This window comes from Salmo trutta, chromosome 9 (genome assembly GCF_901001165.1).
Source record: "Salmo trutta chromosome 9, fSalTru1.1, whole genome shotgun sequence".
In the NCBI taxonomy this organism is placed as follows: domain Eukaryota; kingdom Metazoa; phylum Chordata; class Actinopteri; order Salmoniformes; family Salmonidae; genus Salmo; species Salmo trutta.
Genome location: NC_042965.1, coordinates 30,112,366 through 30,128,066, shown reverse-complemented (window position 1 = coordinate 30,128,066; position 15,701 = coordinate 30,112,366). Strand labels below are relative to the sequence as shown.

The 15,701-nt window shown below is 43.8% G+C and overlaps 1 protein-coding gene across 1 annotated transcript in view; it reads left to right on the top strand.

Annotated features, from left to right (window-relative positions):
- The first annotated feature begins 15 nt into the window (after positions 1–15).
- LOC115200383 (zinc finger matrin-type protein 4-like) overlaps positions 16–15,701 on the top strand; it is a 201,906-nt gene continuing 186,220 nt past the window's right edge. The window contains exon 1 of the mRNA XM_029763411.1: positions 16–50. The gene's annotated coding sequence lies outside the window, so the exon portion shown is untranslated. The remainder of the gene's footprint in view (positions 51–15,701) is intronic.

Below are 15,701 nucleotides of genomic sequence, written 5' to 3'. Positions count from 1 at the left end.
TGGGGAATGTCCAGCTGACAGACAGAAAGCTGCTGAGAAAAGGCACTGGGGTGAGTCTACATTGATCACATCATTTCTGCTGATGCAAACATATCATGGCCTAACCACATGGAGAAAACTTACCCAACTCGAAGCACTAATTGATCCTTTTACATGACATATCGTAAAAAACTTTTAATTGAGAAATAATCAACCTAAAATTGTTGTTCTGCACTGTGAAAGTGCCCTTTACAAATATTGTTGAAGTCAACAGGGAGATGAGGACAAACTTGTTTGACCTCCTACTGATTGTTTCCTTAACCCACCATGCCATACTTATTAACCAAAACAGAACAATTATAACCTATACAGCTTCTAGCAAATTACATTTGTCCACTGATGCCTGTCGGTGTCTAACCTGAGCTTTGAACCATGAATTTCACACCCACGCACGCAAATACCCACACAGACCCACACACACCCGCACACCAACACACACACGCATGCACACACCCACATACGCATGCACACACCAACACACACAAACACACACCCCCACGCACACACAAGCACACACCCACACCGCTACGCACACACCAACACACACACGCATGCACACACCCACATACGCATGCATGCACATACAAACACACACACATTCACACACACACACACACACACACACACACACACACACACACACACACACACACACACACACACACACACACACACACACACACACACACACACACACACATATGCAAGGCAAGACAGCAGCATCATGATCATGGTCGACCAGAGTTAGAATCCTACAGGCCTGATTATAACAGTAGACCACTGTTCTGTTTAGCCCTGTGTTCTGTGGTAACAGAGAGGCTTGTACTGTAACATGATGAATGAGTCTCCACAGACAGAACTACGGTCCAGTTAGACAGGTCCGTGTAGTGCAGGGTGGAGCTGATCTGGCATGTCTTTTCTAATCAATCAAGATGCTGACGTGTACTCCATCTGCATCTACTCTGATGGTGTCCTAAATGGCACCCTTTTCCCTACATAGTGCACTACTTTTGACCAGAGCCTAGCCCTATGGGCCCTGGTGAAAGCTAGTGCACTATATAAGGAATAGGGTGTCATTTGGGACTCAGTCTTTGTCTGTGGCAGGGGCTTGGTGGGATGCATAGGGGTGCGCATAGAATGCAAAGTGAAGGCAATCATTTGACAGCACTTTATTATATTATGGTTACATCAATCAGTTTACCATCAATTGCAGAATAGAGTATGCCTTCATATTTCTCATAAATATTCTGATTATTCCATACAAACATATACAATTCTCTAAAGTACTGAATCACAGAGTCCTCAATGAGCAAGACAGTCTCCACAAAAACCTTCTGTTGGTGGAGCACAATGGCAATGATAACATTATCTGCCTCCCAAATGACACCCTATTCCCTTTATGGTGCACTACTTTTGACCAGGAGTACTTTCTGGTCAAAGGTATTGCACTATAAAATATGGTGCCATTTGGGACGCATCCATTGAGTTAAAGTTTGTTCACAATAAATCATTCTAGTCATCAATGAATCAATAGATACAAGTCTCCACAGCATTTAGCCATAACTCCACCAATAACATGTATGACTTCCAGGCAGAATGGGATGTTCTGGTGACATGCATGAGATGGGATGGAAAGGTGAAAGAGATGCCATAAGCCACATACCCTCACATTTTATCACCCTCAATTCTTTCTTGCCTATTCAAAGAGGTTTCCCAGAATATGGGGAACAGGTAGAGAGGTGGAAGATAGAGTACCACCTTTCCCAGATTGCATTGTATTAAAAAATGCCTGCATGCGGGTGATTTCTACAGCAAATGAAAGGCAATTAATCTTGTTTTTATTCTCCTCCTGTGTTTGTCCCTGTGTGTGTCTTTGAATGGACTGTGCCACCAAATCCATGAGGACCTTTCACAATGCTGAGGTTGACCTTGTGGGGCTGCTGCTGTTGCTGCTTACAATAAGATGTGGGGGCTGGAAGAAGTGTGTGTGTGTGTGTGTGTGTGTGTGTGTGTGTGTGTGTGTGTGTGTGTGTGTGTGTGTGTGTGTGCATGCATGTGTGCGTGTGTAGATGTGTGTCTGTGTGTTGGGGGTGCGTGCGTGTGTGCGTGATTGCATGTATGTGTGTGTCTACATGTGTGTGCGTGCGTGCGTGCGTGCGTGCGTGCGTGTGTGTGTGTTTGTTTGTTTGCTCATGCTGGCAGCATCTCAGTCAATGTACAGTTTAACTCAAAGTGTCCTAAAGCAAAGGACAGGACTGAAAATGTACCAGTGTTTATGTACCAGGTGTATTATGTACCAGGTGTGTTTATGCATCAGATGTGTTTATATAACAGGTTTGTTTATGTACCAGTGATTATGTGTGTGTACACATATTTCTGTGTGAGTACCTACTGTAAGGTGCTGAATTGTGCTTTAACATGGTTGTAATTCATTGTATTAAATGACAGGCAGCACTACTGGCTCCTTGGCAAAGTAGCCAATGCTAATCCTGATTAATGTGCAACATTAACACTATGATAACACTGTGATAATGGTGCCGGAGGGGATGGCTTACGTTTTATGGGCTCTTAAACAACAATTATTATTTTATTTGGTTTTTTTGCATAGTTGTAATTTATTTTGTACATAATGTTGTTGCTACCGTCTCATATGACCGAAAAGAGCTTCTGGACATCAGAACAACGATTACTGACCTTGAACTGGACGAATAATTTTTCTTTAAAGAGTAGGATGAGGCAACAGTGCCTCTTCAACTTCAGGAGGCTGAAGAAATTCAGCTTGGACCCTAAGACCCTCACAAACTTTTTTCAGATGCACCATTGAGAGCATTCTATCGGGCTGTATCACCACCTGGTACGGCAACTACACCGTCTGCAATGCAGTGCTCTCCAGAGAGCGGTGCGGTCCATCCAAAGCATCGCCCTCCAGGACATCTACAGCACTAGTGTCACAGGAAGGCCAAGAAGATCATCACGTACATCAGCAACCCAAGCCACCCAAGCCACAGCCTGTTCACTCCACTATCATGGGACAGAGAGACTGAAAAACAGCTTCTATCTCAAGGCCATCAGACTGTTAACCTGTTAGGGCTAGGGGGCAGTATTTACACAGCCGGATAAAAAACGTACCCGATTTAATCTGGTTATTACTACTGCCCAGAAACTAGAATATGCATATAATTATTGGCTTTGGATAGAAAACACCCTAAAGTTTCTAAAACTGTTTGAATGGTGTATGTGAGTATAACAGAACTCATATGGCAGGCAAAAACCTGAGAAGATTCTGTACAGGAAGTACCCTCTCTGACCATTCCTTGGGCTTCTTGGCTCTGTTTATTGAAAACTTAGGATCTTTGCTGTAACGTGACACTTCCTACGGCTCCCATAGGCTCTCAGAACCCGGGAAAAAGCTGAATGATGTAATTCCAGCCGCTGGCTGAAAAATATTAGCGCCTTTGGTAAGTGGTCTATCAGGGGACCATCAGACTGAGGCGCGTGAACAGGGCGACCTCATGTTTTTACTTTCTCTCTCTTTGAACTAAAACACAGATTCCCGGTCGGAATATTATCACTTTTTTACGAGAAAAATGGCATTAAAAATTTATTTTAAACAGCGGTTGACATGCTTCGAAGTACGGTAATGGAATATTTCGAATTTTTTTGTCACGAAACGCATCGGGCGTGTAACCCTTATTTACCCTTTCGGATAGTGTCTTGAACGCACAAACAAAACGCCGCTATTTGGATATAACTATGGATTATTTGGGACCAAACCAACATTTGTTATTGAAGTAGAAGTCCTGGGAGTGCATTCTGACGAAGAACAGCAAAGGTAATAACATTTTTCTTATAGTAAATCTGACTATGGTGAGGGCTAAACTTGGTGGGTGTGTAAATAGCTAGCCCTGTGATGCCGGGCTATCTACTTAGAATATTGCAAAATGTGCTTTCACCGAAAAGCTATTTTAAAATCGGACATAGCGAGGGCATAGAGGAGTTCTGTATCTATAATTCTTAAAATAATTGTTATGTTTTTTGTGAACGTTTATCGTGAGTAATTTAGTAAATTCACCGGAAGTTTGCGGGGGGTATGCTAGTTCTGAATGTCACATGCTAATGTAAAAAGCTGGTTTTTGATATAAATATGAACTTGATTGAACAAAACATGCATGTATTGTATAACATAATGTCCTAGAAGTGTCATCTGATGAAGATCATCAAAGGTTAGTGCTGCATTTAGCTGTGGTTTGGGTTTATGTGACATTATATGCTAGCTTGAAAAATGGGTGTCTGATTATTTCTGGCTGGGTACTCTGCTGACATAATCTAATGTTTTGCTTTCGTTGTAAAGCCTTTTTGAAATCGGACAGTGTGGTTAGATTAACGAGAGGTATGTAAGGGAACCACAGCGAGGCTACCCAGTTCCTGCTTATCAAGTCCCCTCTGATTCCCGTGGTATTGGGATTCTCCTGGCTCCAGTGACACAATCCCCTTATTAACTGGTCTACTGGTGCCATCATGGGCTGGAGCCCGTTCTGCCACGCCCTTTGCCTGAAGTCAGCACAACCTGCCCCGGGACGTCTACCTGGGGGCTCGGAAGGTGCCCCAGACCTCTCCGCCAGTCCCGCGGTGTACCAGGATCTTCGAGAGGCCAGAGCCAAGTGGGTTTATTTCTCCAGGCTTGCCTGCCACCTGGGCTCCCATTGGACCCTGGCATTCGTGCGACAACGCTTTTGGTGTTTTTGATGGTTCCTGGATGTCGGCGCGTTTGTCTCTGCCTGCACGGTCTGTGCTCCAAATAAGACTCATCGGCAAGCTCCGGCTGGTCTTTTGCAACCACTGGCTGTCCCTCATTAACCCTCTCTCCCAGGTTAATTGGTCACGGGTCTCCCCCATCTGAGGGCAACACTGCCATCCTGACTGTGGTCGACCGGTTTTCCAAGGCCGCTCACTTCATTTCTCTCCCCAAACTACCACCAGCCAAGGAGATGGCCCAGCTCATGGTACAGCACGTCTTCCGGATCCATGGACTGCCAGTGGACATGGTCTCCGACCGGGGGCCTCAGTTTTCGTCCCGGTTCTGGACGGTGTTCTGCGCCCTCACTGGGTCATTGGCCAGCCTGTCCTCTGGGTTCCACCCCCAGTCCAATGGCCAGAGTGAGCCAACCAGGATCTTGAGATTACTCTGCGCTGCCTGGTCTCCGCCAACCGCACCTCTTGGAACCAGCAGCTGGTGTGGGTCGAGTACGCCCTTCCTTGCTCTGCCACGGGCCTATCTCCGTTTGAGTGTTCCCTGGGGTATCAGCCCCTGCTTTTCCCCGAGCAGGAGGAAGAGGTTGGCGTACCTTCTGCCCAGATGTTTGTCCGCCGCTGTCGTCGTACCTGGAGGAGAGCCCGGTCGGCGATCCTCAAGACCACCTCCAGGTATCGACAACAAGCAGATTGCCATCAGACCCCGGCTCCCCTGTATCCTCTTGGGCAGAAGGCATGGCTATCCACCCGGGATCTGCCCCTCTGGGTGTTATCCCGCAAACTCTCTCCCCGGTTTATTGGCCCATTTCCCATCTCCAAGATTTTTAGCCTCTCTGCTGTTCATCTTTTGTTGCTCTGTACCCTTCGTATACATCCCACCTTTCATGTGTCCAGAGTCAAACCCATGTCTCACAGCCCTTTGTCTCCTGTTTCCCCACCCCTGAATTGTTGACCTCTGCCTACCCTGACACTGAGCCTGCCTGCCATCCGGGATCATTGCCCCACCTCTGCTTTACTGACCCCTGCCTGCCTTGACCTGTCCATTGCCTGCCCCTGTTGGAATATTAAACCATTGTCAATTCGATGTGTCTGCATCTGGGTCTGATCTTGATTCTTGATTTATACTGTATTCTAGTCAAGGCAAAACTATTCAACTATTGCTGTACATATACTATTCTATCACCATATTCTTCAGATATACTACAAATTCTATCCACATACTGCCCATAATGTCTATACATCCCATCACATACAGTGTATTCTGAACGTATTCAGACACCTTCCCTTTTTTCAAATATTTTTACGTTACTGCCTTATTCAAAAATGTATAAAATATTTTTTTCCCTTATCAATCTACATGCAATACCCCATAATGACAATGTGAAAACAGGTTTTAGACATTTTTGCAAATGTATTAAAAATTAAAACAGAAATACCTTATCTACATAAGTATTCAGACCCTTTGCTATGAGACTTGAAATTGAGCTCATGTGCATCCTGTTTCCTTTGATCATCCTTGAGATGTTTCTACAACTCGATTGGAGTCCACCTGTGGTACATTCAATTGAGTGACATGATTTGGAAAGGCACACACCTGTCTGTAAAAGGTCCCACAGTTGACAGTGCATGTCAAAGAAAAAAACAAGTCATAATGTCGAAGAAATTGTCCGCAAAGCTCCGAAACAGGATTGTGTCACAGCCCAGATCTGGGGAAGGGTACCGAAAAATGTCTGCAGCATTGAAGGTCCCCAAGAGCACAGTGTCCTCCATCATTCTTAAATTGAAGAAGTTTGGAACCACCAAGACCCCTCCTAGAGCTGGCAGCCCAAACTGAGCAATCGAGGGAGAAGGGCCTTGGTCATGGAGTTGACCAAGAACCCAATGGTCACTCTAACAGAGCTCCAGAGTTACTTTGGAGAACCTTCCAGAAGGACAACGATCTCTGCAGCACTCCACCAATCTGGCATTTATGGTAGAGTGTCCAGATGGACGCCACACCTCAGTAAAATGCACATGAAAGCCCCCTTGGAGTTTCCAAAAAGCAACTAAAGGCTCTCAGACCATGAGAAACAAGATCCTCTGGTCTGATGAAACCAAGATTAAACTCTTTGGCCTGAATAACAAGCGTCACGTCTGGAGGAAACCTGGCACCATCCCTACAGTGAAGCATGGTGGTGGCAGCATCATGCTGTGGGGATGTTTTTCAGCGGAAGGGACTGGGAGACTAGTCAGGATCGAGGGAAAAATGAACGGAGCGAAGTGCAGAGATCCTTGAAAAAAACTGCTTCAGAGCGTTCATGACCTCAAACTGACCTGAAAATAGCTGTGCAGCGACGCTCCCCATCCAAGCTGACAAAGTTTGAGAGGATCTGCAGAGAATGGGAGAAACTCTCCAAATACAGGTGTTCCAAGCTTGTAGTGTCATACCCAAGAAACTTGAGGCTGTAATTGCTGCCAAAGGTGCTGAGTAAAGAGTCTGAATACACATCTGTGAATGTGGAATGTGTTTTGGGTGTTGATTGAAAAACAAAAAAACGTAATGTTTAATTGAAGAAAAAAAAAGGTAAAATGTCTTGAGTCAATAATTATTCAACCCCTTTGTTATGGCAAGCCTAAATAAGTTCAGGAATAAACATTTGCTTAACAAATCACATAATAAGTTGCATGCTCACTCTGCAATAATAGTGTTTGACATGCTTTTTGAATGACTACCCCACGGGGGACCAGTACGGATAATTTTTTTAATGAAATGTATGCATTCACTACTGTAAGTCGCTCTGGATAAGAGCGTCTGCTAAATGACTAAAATGTAAATGTAAATGTACTTACGTAAATGTGATATTTCCATTTTTGATTTATAATACATGTCACGTACACTCCCTCTCCGGCGCTCGAGGTCGTCAGGCTGCTCATTATTACGCACACCTGTCACCATCATTATGCCCGTCAGCCCCTCATCAGACTCACCTGGACTCAATCCCCTGCCTGATTACCTTCCTCATATATGTCATTCCCTTTGGTTCTTTCCCTAGGCGTTATTGACTTTGTTTGTGTTCCATGTCTGTATACTACTCGTGTTTCTTGTTTTGTTCTATGTTCATTTATTTATTAAATACACTCCCTGTATTTGCTTCCCGACTCCCAGCGTACATGTTACAGAATAACCCCTCACCAAAGGGGATATCAGGGAGTTTTTTTGTTAGTGTAGGTGATGTCGGTTCTGGCTGTGGCTACTGGAGCAACTGGGGATGCCTCAGCTTGCTTGTCAGTCTTCCATGCCTCAGCCGGCTTGTCAGGTTTACAATATCCGGTTGCCCCATCTGTTGCCGAGTCTACCGTGGATGCCTCCCATGCCTCAGCTGGTGCGACTGGCTCCCAAGACTTGGTTGGCTCATCAGGCACCCCATGCCACAGCCGGCTCGTCAGGCTCCCCATGCCTCAGCCGGTTCGTCAGGCTCCCGCGCCTTGGCCAAAGCAACCAAAAATGCCTCAGCTGGCTCGTCAGGGTTCCATGTCTCAGCTAGCGCAACAGGTTCTCAAGACTCGGTTGGCTCTGCAGGCTCCCCATGTCTCAGCCGGCTTGTCAGGCTCCCGCGCCTCAGCCGGCTCGTCAGGCTCCCGCGCCTCAGCCGGCTCGTCAGGTTCCCCGAGCCTAAGCAGAAGCGATCGGCCCGCTCCTGGTCCCCGGGATCGTCCCACTGGTCGGCGTCCTGCGGCTGGAGCCGCTCGTCAGGGAGGGGGTCCTGTCACGTATACTTCGTCTCCGGCGCTCGAAGTCGTCAGGCTACTCATTATTACGCACACCTATAACCATCATTAAGCCCATCAGCGCCTCATTATACTCACCTGGACTCAATCACCTCCCTGATTCCCTTCCCTATATACAGTTGAAGTCAGAAGTTTACATACACTTAGGTTGGAGTCATTAAAACTCATTTTTCAACCACTCCACAAACTTCTTGCTAACAACCTATAGTTTTGGCAAGTCAGTTAGGACATCTACTTTGTGCATGACACAAGTCATTTTTCCAACAATTGTTTACAGACAGATTATTTCACTTATAATTCACTGTATCACAATTCCAGTGGGTCAGATGGAAAATTCCAGAAGATTATGTCATGGCTTTAGAAGCTTCTGATAAGCTAATTGACATCATTTGAGTCAATTGAAGGTTTACCTGTGGATGTATTTCAAGGCCTACCTTCAAACTCAGTGCCTCTTTGCTTGACATCATGGGACAATCAAAAGAAATCAGCCAAGACCTCATTAAAAAAATGTAGACCTCCACAAGTCTGGTTCATCCTTGGGAGCAATTTCCAAACGCCTGAAGGTACCACGTTCATCTGTACAAACAGTAGTACGCAAGTATAAACACCATGGGACCACGCAGCCGTCATAACGCTCAGGAAGGAGACGCATTCTGTCTCCTAGAGATGAACCTACTTTGGTGCGAAAAGTGCAAATCAATTCCAGAACAACAGCAAAGGACCTTGTGAAGATGCTGGAGGAAACAGGTACAAATGTATCTATATCCACAGTGAAACGAGTCCTATATCGGCATTACCTGAAAGGCCACTCAGCAAGGAAGAAGCCACTGCTCCAAAACCGCCATAAAAAAAAGCCAGACTACGGTTTGCAACTGCACATGGGGACAAAGATCATACTTTTTGGAGAAATGTCCTCTGGTCTGATGAAACAAAAATAGAACTGTTTGGCCATAATGACCATCGTTATGTTTGGAGGTTAAAGAGGGAGGCTTGCAAGCCGAAGAACACCATTCCAACTGTGAAGCACGGTGGTGGCAGCATCATGTTGTGGGGGTGCTTTGCTGCAGGAGGAACTGGTGCACTTCACAAAATGGATGGTATCAAGAGAAAGGAAAATAATGTGGATATATTGTAGCAACATCTCAAGACATCAGTCAGGAAGTTTAAGCTTGGTTGAAAATGGGTCTTCCAAATTGACAATTACCCCAAGCATACTTCCAATGTTGTGGCAAAATGGCTTAAGGACAACAAAGTCAAGGTATTGGAGTGGCCATCACAAAGCCCTGACCTCAATCCTATAGAAAATGTGTGGGCAGAACTGAAAAGGCGTGTGCGAGCAAGGAGGCCTACAAACCTGACTCAGTTACACCAGCTCTGTCAGGAGGAATGGGCCAAAATTCACCCAATTTATTGTGGGAAACTTGTGGAAGGCTACCTGAAACGTTTGACCAAAGTAAACAATTTAAAGGCAATGCTGCCAAATACTAATTGAGTGTATGTATACTTCTTTACCACTGGGAATGTGATGAAAGAAATAAAAGCTGAAATAAATCATTCTCTCTACTATTATTCTGACATTTCACATTCTTAAAATAAAGTGTTGATCCTAACTGACCCAAGACAGGGATTTTTTACTAGGAATAAATGTCAGGAATTGTGAAAAACTGAGTTTAAATGTATTTGGCTAAGGTGTATGTAAACTTCCGACTTCAACTGTATATCACTCCCATTGTTTTTTTCCCTAAGCGTTATTGACTCTGTTTGTGTTCCATGTCTGTACGCTTCTCGAGTTTCTTGTTTTGTTCTTTGTTCATTTATTTATTAAATACACTATCTGTTCTTGCTTCCCGACTCCCACCAATACCCGGTTACTAATATACTAATACTCTTAGTAAAAGTATTTATCTTCAACATGCAATCTGTAGATTATATTGGATTAGATAGATTGAAATTGTACATTAATAAACATCATAGCATAGTTGTAAGATATGTGTTGCGTAGAAATACGAAGTGGGTGGCCAGCAGAGATAGATGGGATGGGCTGAGGGAAGCTGAGGGTTGGTATGTGGAATTGGAGACAAGTGGGAGTGGAGTTGCTGTGTGAGAGAGAGAATGATGGTCAAAAGATAAAGGGGGAAAAAAGTCAAAATAAAACATAATAAAAGTACATTTGAATGACACTAAGCGGCAGTGTTTTTACAACTAATGCCGGTTTGCCTGAGGCTGATGCCGTGCAGCTGTTTGTACACATGCATATACACACACTCTCATTCAAGTAAACACATACAAGAACACACACATACATGTAATAGTGCCAGACATGCACACATTTACATTTACATTTACGTCATTTAGCAGACGCTCTTACACAAACATATACAGTTGGCATTGCTGTTATGATTTGAGTTGTCCTTGATGTCCTTTGTTTTAAATGTATTATTTTTTACGTGCTACGCGCCTCAGCATTCAGATGATTCAGATGATCCATTCTGTGAGCTAGCATGGCTTGTCACAAACTTGCTGTTTTCTTCTGTATTTTCCTTTTTTCTCTTTAGTTCATTCTCTTCATCCCCACTTTTCCCATGTTCAGAGACATGTGGTGCTTTATATAAAGCAAATAAAGCTAATAAAGCATGTATTACATGCCCAGGGTGTTTATCCCTGCACTATTCTGTAGTAGGAGATTGAGCGGACCTAATTATAAAATAAAACATTCATAAATTACATAATGCGGCATAGAAAACTAATGTATTATGTGCAGCAGCACATTGTCATACACTATATTTACAGAAGTATGTGGACACCCCTTCAAATTAGTGGATTCGGCTATTTCAGCCACACCCGTTGCTGACAGGTGTATAAAATCGAGCACACAGCCATTCAATCTCCATAGACAAACATTGGCAGGAGAATGGCTTAACTGAAGAGCTTAGTGACTTTCAACATGACACTGTCATAGGATGCCACTTTTCCAACAAGTCAGTTCGTCAAATTTGTACCCTGCTATAGCTGTCCCGGTCAACAATGAATGCTGTTATTGTGAAGTGGAAACGTCTAAGAGCAACAATGGCGCAGCCGCGAAGTGACAAGCCATGCAAGCTCACAGAATGGATCATCTGAATGCTGAAGCGCGTAGCACGTAAAAATTGTCTGTCCTCGGTTGTTACTTTAACTATCGAGTTCCAAACTGCCTCTGGAAGCACTGTCAACACAAGAACTGCTCTTCTGGAGCTTCTCAATGCAAAGCGTCGGCTGGAGTAGTGTAAAGCTTGCCGCCATTGGACTCTGGAGCAGTGGAAATGTGTTCTCTGGAGTGATCCCGCTTCACCATCCGACAGTCCGATGGACGAACCTGGGTTTGGCGGATGCCTGGAGAACGCTACCTGCGCCAATTCATAGTGTCAACTGTACAGTTTAGTGGAGGAGGAATAATGGTCTGGAGCTGTCTTTCATGGTTTGACTGAAGATAAATCTTATTAACTCTACAGTATACAATGACATTCTAGATGATTCTGTGCTTCCAACTTTGTGGCAAGTGGAGAGAAATTGCAATACTGTATGTGCTACTTTGATAATCCATACAATTTAAATCAAGAGAACTCTCAAGAAAGGGCTTAACAGTAAATCAAACAGGCGGGCGCAAGAGAGTGAGAGTGTCCAGCCATCTTTCATCCGCCTCCCACTAGGTATATCTGTCCTGTGTGGAATATAAATCAGTTTTCCTACATTGATTTAGTAATCTAATGGAAAAGACCCAGAGAGAGGAACTGTGCTGGGAACTGAGGCTGGAATCGGGATGTGATTATCCTCGCTGGTCAACACTGGTGACCTGTTGTGCTCTTGGGACAAGCCATCCATATCTGAGAGTCACTGGTCTGAAGGAGACATGGCACACTTCACTATCAGACCTCAGATCCCCTCATTCCCTGGCAAAGACAACATCATCTACAGTAGTGTGGATCCCAAATTGCACCCTATTCCCTGTACAGTGCACTACTTTTGACCAGGGCCCTATGGGGGATTATTACTATTTGGAATGACATCCTAGTATCTAAAACCCCCTCCGCTGGATATGTATTGTGGAAAGGCTGTGAATTTACTTTCACGTTCACTCAATCTTCTCATAATGTTGGTGTGTTGATCAATTAAATAACCTACAATATGAGCGATTGCTGCATCCAGCCAGGAAACACAACCTAAAAACATACCCAGAAGACTTACATAAAAGGAGTGAATTTACCTCTGTAGGTAAATGCTTCAAGGTCAAATGCAAAGTGAGTCATTCGCATATGTATGAGAGGTGATGTGATTTTGCCTGAATCCAGGCAGACCTGTACTTGAAGGAATAAGGGCAAAAGTCTCTAAAACCCACTGGCTATATTCCCCTGTTGCTGCATCAGTGGAACTCGTATTTCACCTGTCATACACTGCAATTTCTCTCACTGTCAAGCTATTCCCAAAGTCCTGCCTCCCCCTTCTCTTTCTCACTCACACCTTTTCTCTCTGTTCTCTCTCACTTTTAGAGAATGAGGTTGGGAAGGGAATTCGTGTGCCTCCTGTAATTGAATTATAATGTCACTTTGTTATGGTTCTGTCAACACCCTCAGATCCTCAAAGTTATACAGCTGCACCATTGAGAGCATCTTGACTGGCTGCATCACCGCTTGGTATGCAGCTGCTTTGTATCCGACCGCAAAGCGCTACAGAGGGTAGTGTGTAAGGCCCAGTACAAAACTGGGGCAGAGTTCCCTGCCATCGGACCTCTATACCAGGCAGTGCAAGAGGAAGGCCCTAAAACTTGTGACTCCAGCCACCAGAGTCAAAGACTGTTCTCTCTGCTACCGCACGGCAAGTGGTACCAATGCACCAAGTCTGGAACCAACAGGACCCTGAACAGCTTCTACCCCCAAGCCATAAGACTGATAAATAGTTAGTTAAATAGTTAACCAATAGCTACCCGGACTACCTGCAATGACCCTTATTCCACTTACTTTTTTGACTCATCGCATACACTGCTGCTGCTGTTTATTATCTATCCTGTTGCCTAGTCACTTTACCCCTTTCTATATGTACATATTTACCTCAATTACCTCGTACCCCTGCACATCGCCCTAGTACTGGTACCCTATGTATATTGCCAAGTTATCGTTACTCATTGTGTATTTATTCTGCATGTTATTATTTTTCTATTATTTGTCTTTTTTTCCCCATAAGTAAGCATTTCACTGTTCGTCTACACCTTTTGTTTACGAAGTATGTGTCAAATACATTTGATTTGATATAAAAAATAAATAATTCAGCTGACATTCAATCAGACGTAACACAATTTACCAAGGCAGATGGAACAATGGTTTTCCAATAAAATATAACGGTATTTGTTGGTATGAATTGAATATTTTATTTGACTCCCTTCTGAGGACTTAGGGCTGCTTGTGGTGAAGGGAGTGTCACAAACAAATATGAACACAGCTGCTTGTGCTAAGGGGAGTGTCACAAAGGGAAGGGAAAGGGGATACCTAGTCAGTTGCACAACTGACTGCATTCAGCTGAAATGTGTCTTCCACATCAGAAAGGTGCAGGGGGCTGCCTTAATCGAGATCCTTGTTATCGGTGCCCGGGGAGCAGTTATTGTGGGGGTTAACTGCCTTGCTCAAGGGCAGAACGGCAGATTGGTGCTAAAGGGGATGTCACAAACAAACATGATGTCTGCTCTGATATAATGAGTGCTGGCACTCCCCTGGGCTACAGTATTATGGGTAAAGGTCTAGGAGGAGAAAGAGGATGATATGCACATCCTAAACTTGAGAATATCCGTGCTTAGCAAAAAACAACAACCACAGAGGTACAGGAATGAGAGGCCTGCACATATAATATTGCTGCTCCCCAGTGCTTGATACCTGCACACAAATACACAGTGCACAAAAGGTGTAGGTCCTCCTCTTGCACAGAGTCTCTCCTCAACATAAAACAAACAGAATTAATGAAGAAATGGAGACTAAACTTGAAGGATGTAAACCATCCAAAAACGCCTGGAAAACCAGAGTACCCCTTACCTTAGCCTTCCCTGTGGCTCAGTTGGTAGAGCATGGTGTTTGCAACGCCAGCATGGTGTGTGCAACGCCAGGGTTGTGGGTTTGATTCCCATGTACAAAAAAAATTTTTTTTTATGAACTGTGTTCACTACTGTAAGTTGCTCTGGATAAGAGTGTCTGCTAAATGACTAAAATGTTACCATATGAACTGCTATTACTATCTGAGAGAAGCACAGATTCATTATTTTTCATGTAAAACACAGTGTTGGAAGACAGATTTCCTCCCCCATTCTGTCCAGGCAGAGACTTACAGTTGGGATTCTTCCCCCTCCTCTCAGTGTTACAGTGAGTTGGGTGGTGGTGGTTGCCATGGGCTACTGGGCAGGGATTGAGTGATGGTGACATTCACTCCTTGTGTGGCCGCTCATGCAAAAATGGCATAAGCCAAAACAGTGTGTCAGACTCAGCCACAGAGAGCAACAGGGGATGCAGAGTGACATGGCAGCCTGTGACAACAAAGTGGCCCATTTGAAATGTTCTTGCTGTTTGATTTTATTTTATTTGGATCTCTTTTAGTCCTCATTTGGACTAATCTTCCAAGAGTCCTTAAACATTAAAATACAATTTATATACAAACACATTTTCACATATAACTCTATTACAAACATACATAATATACTAACATAAAGAACCAATAAATACTCAATCTAAAAAATACTGTAATCCCACAACATTTCTGTGTATTATATTTAAATCGTTTTAAAATAATGTTTAAATTTATATATTGAAAGGTTTCTGGTTTGCTCAGTTAATTTATTCCATTTCTTTATTGCTCTAAATCGAAATGTTCTTTTGCCTATTTCTCTTTTCTGTCTGGATAACGCATGGTGGACAATCTATTCCTAGTATTTACAGAATATCTGTCTCTTACCAACTGATTACCGATGTGAATAGAACTTGGCCGTTTTAAATGATGTATATTATGAAATAAAATAAGCAAATGTTTTTTTTCAATTATCTTGTCGATCGATGACCGACCAAGAACATTGTGCATGACTGCAACAGAAGAACCATATCTCCACCGTAAAACAATCCTTGCTGCTTTGTTCT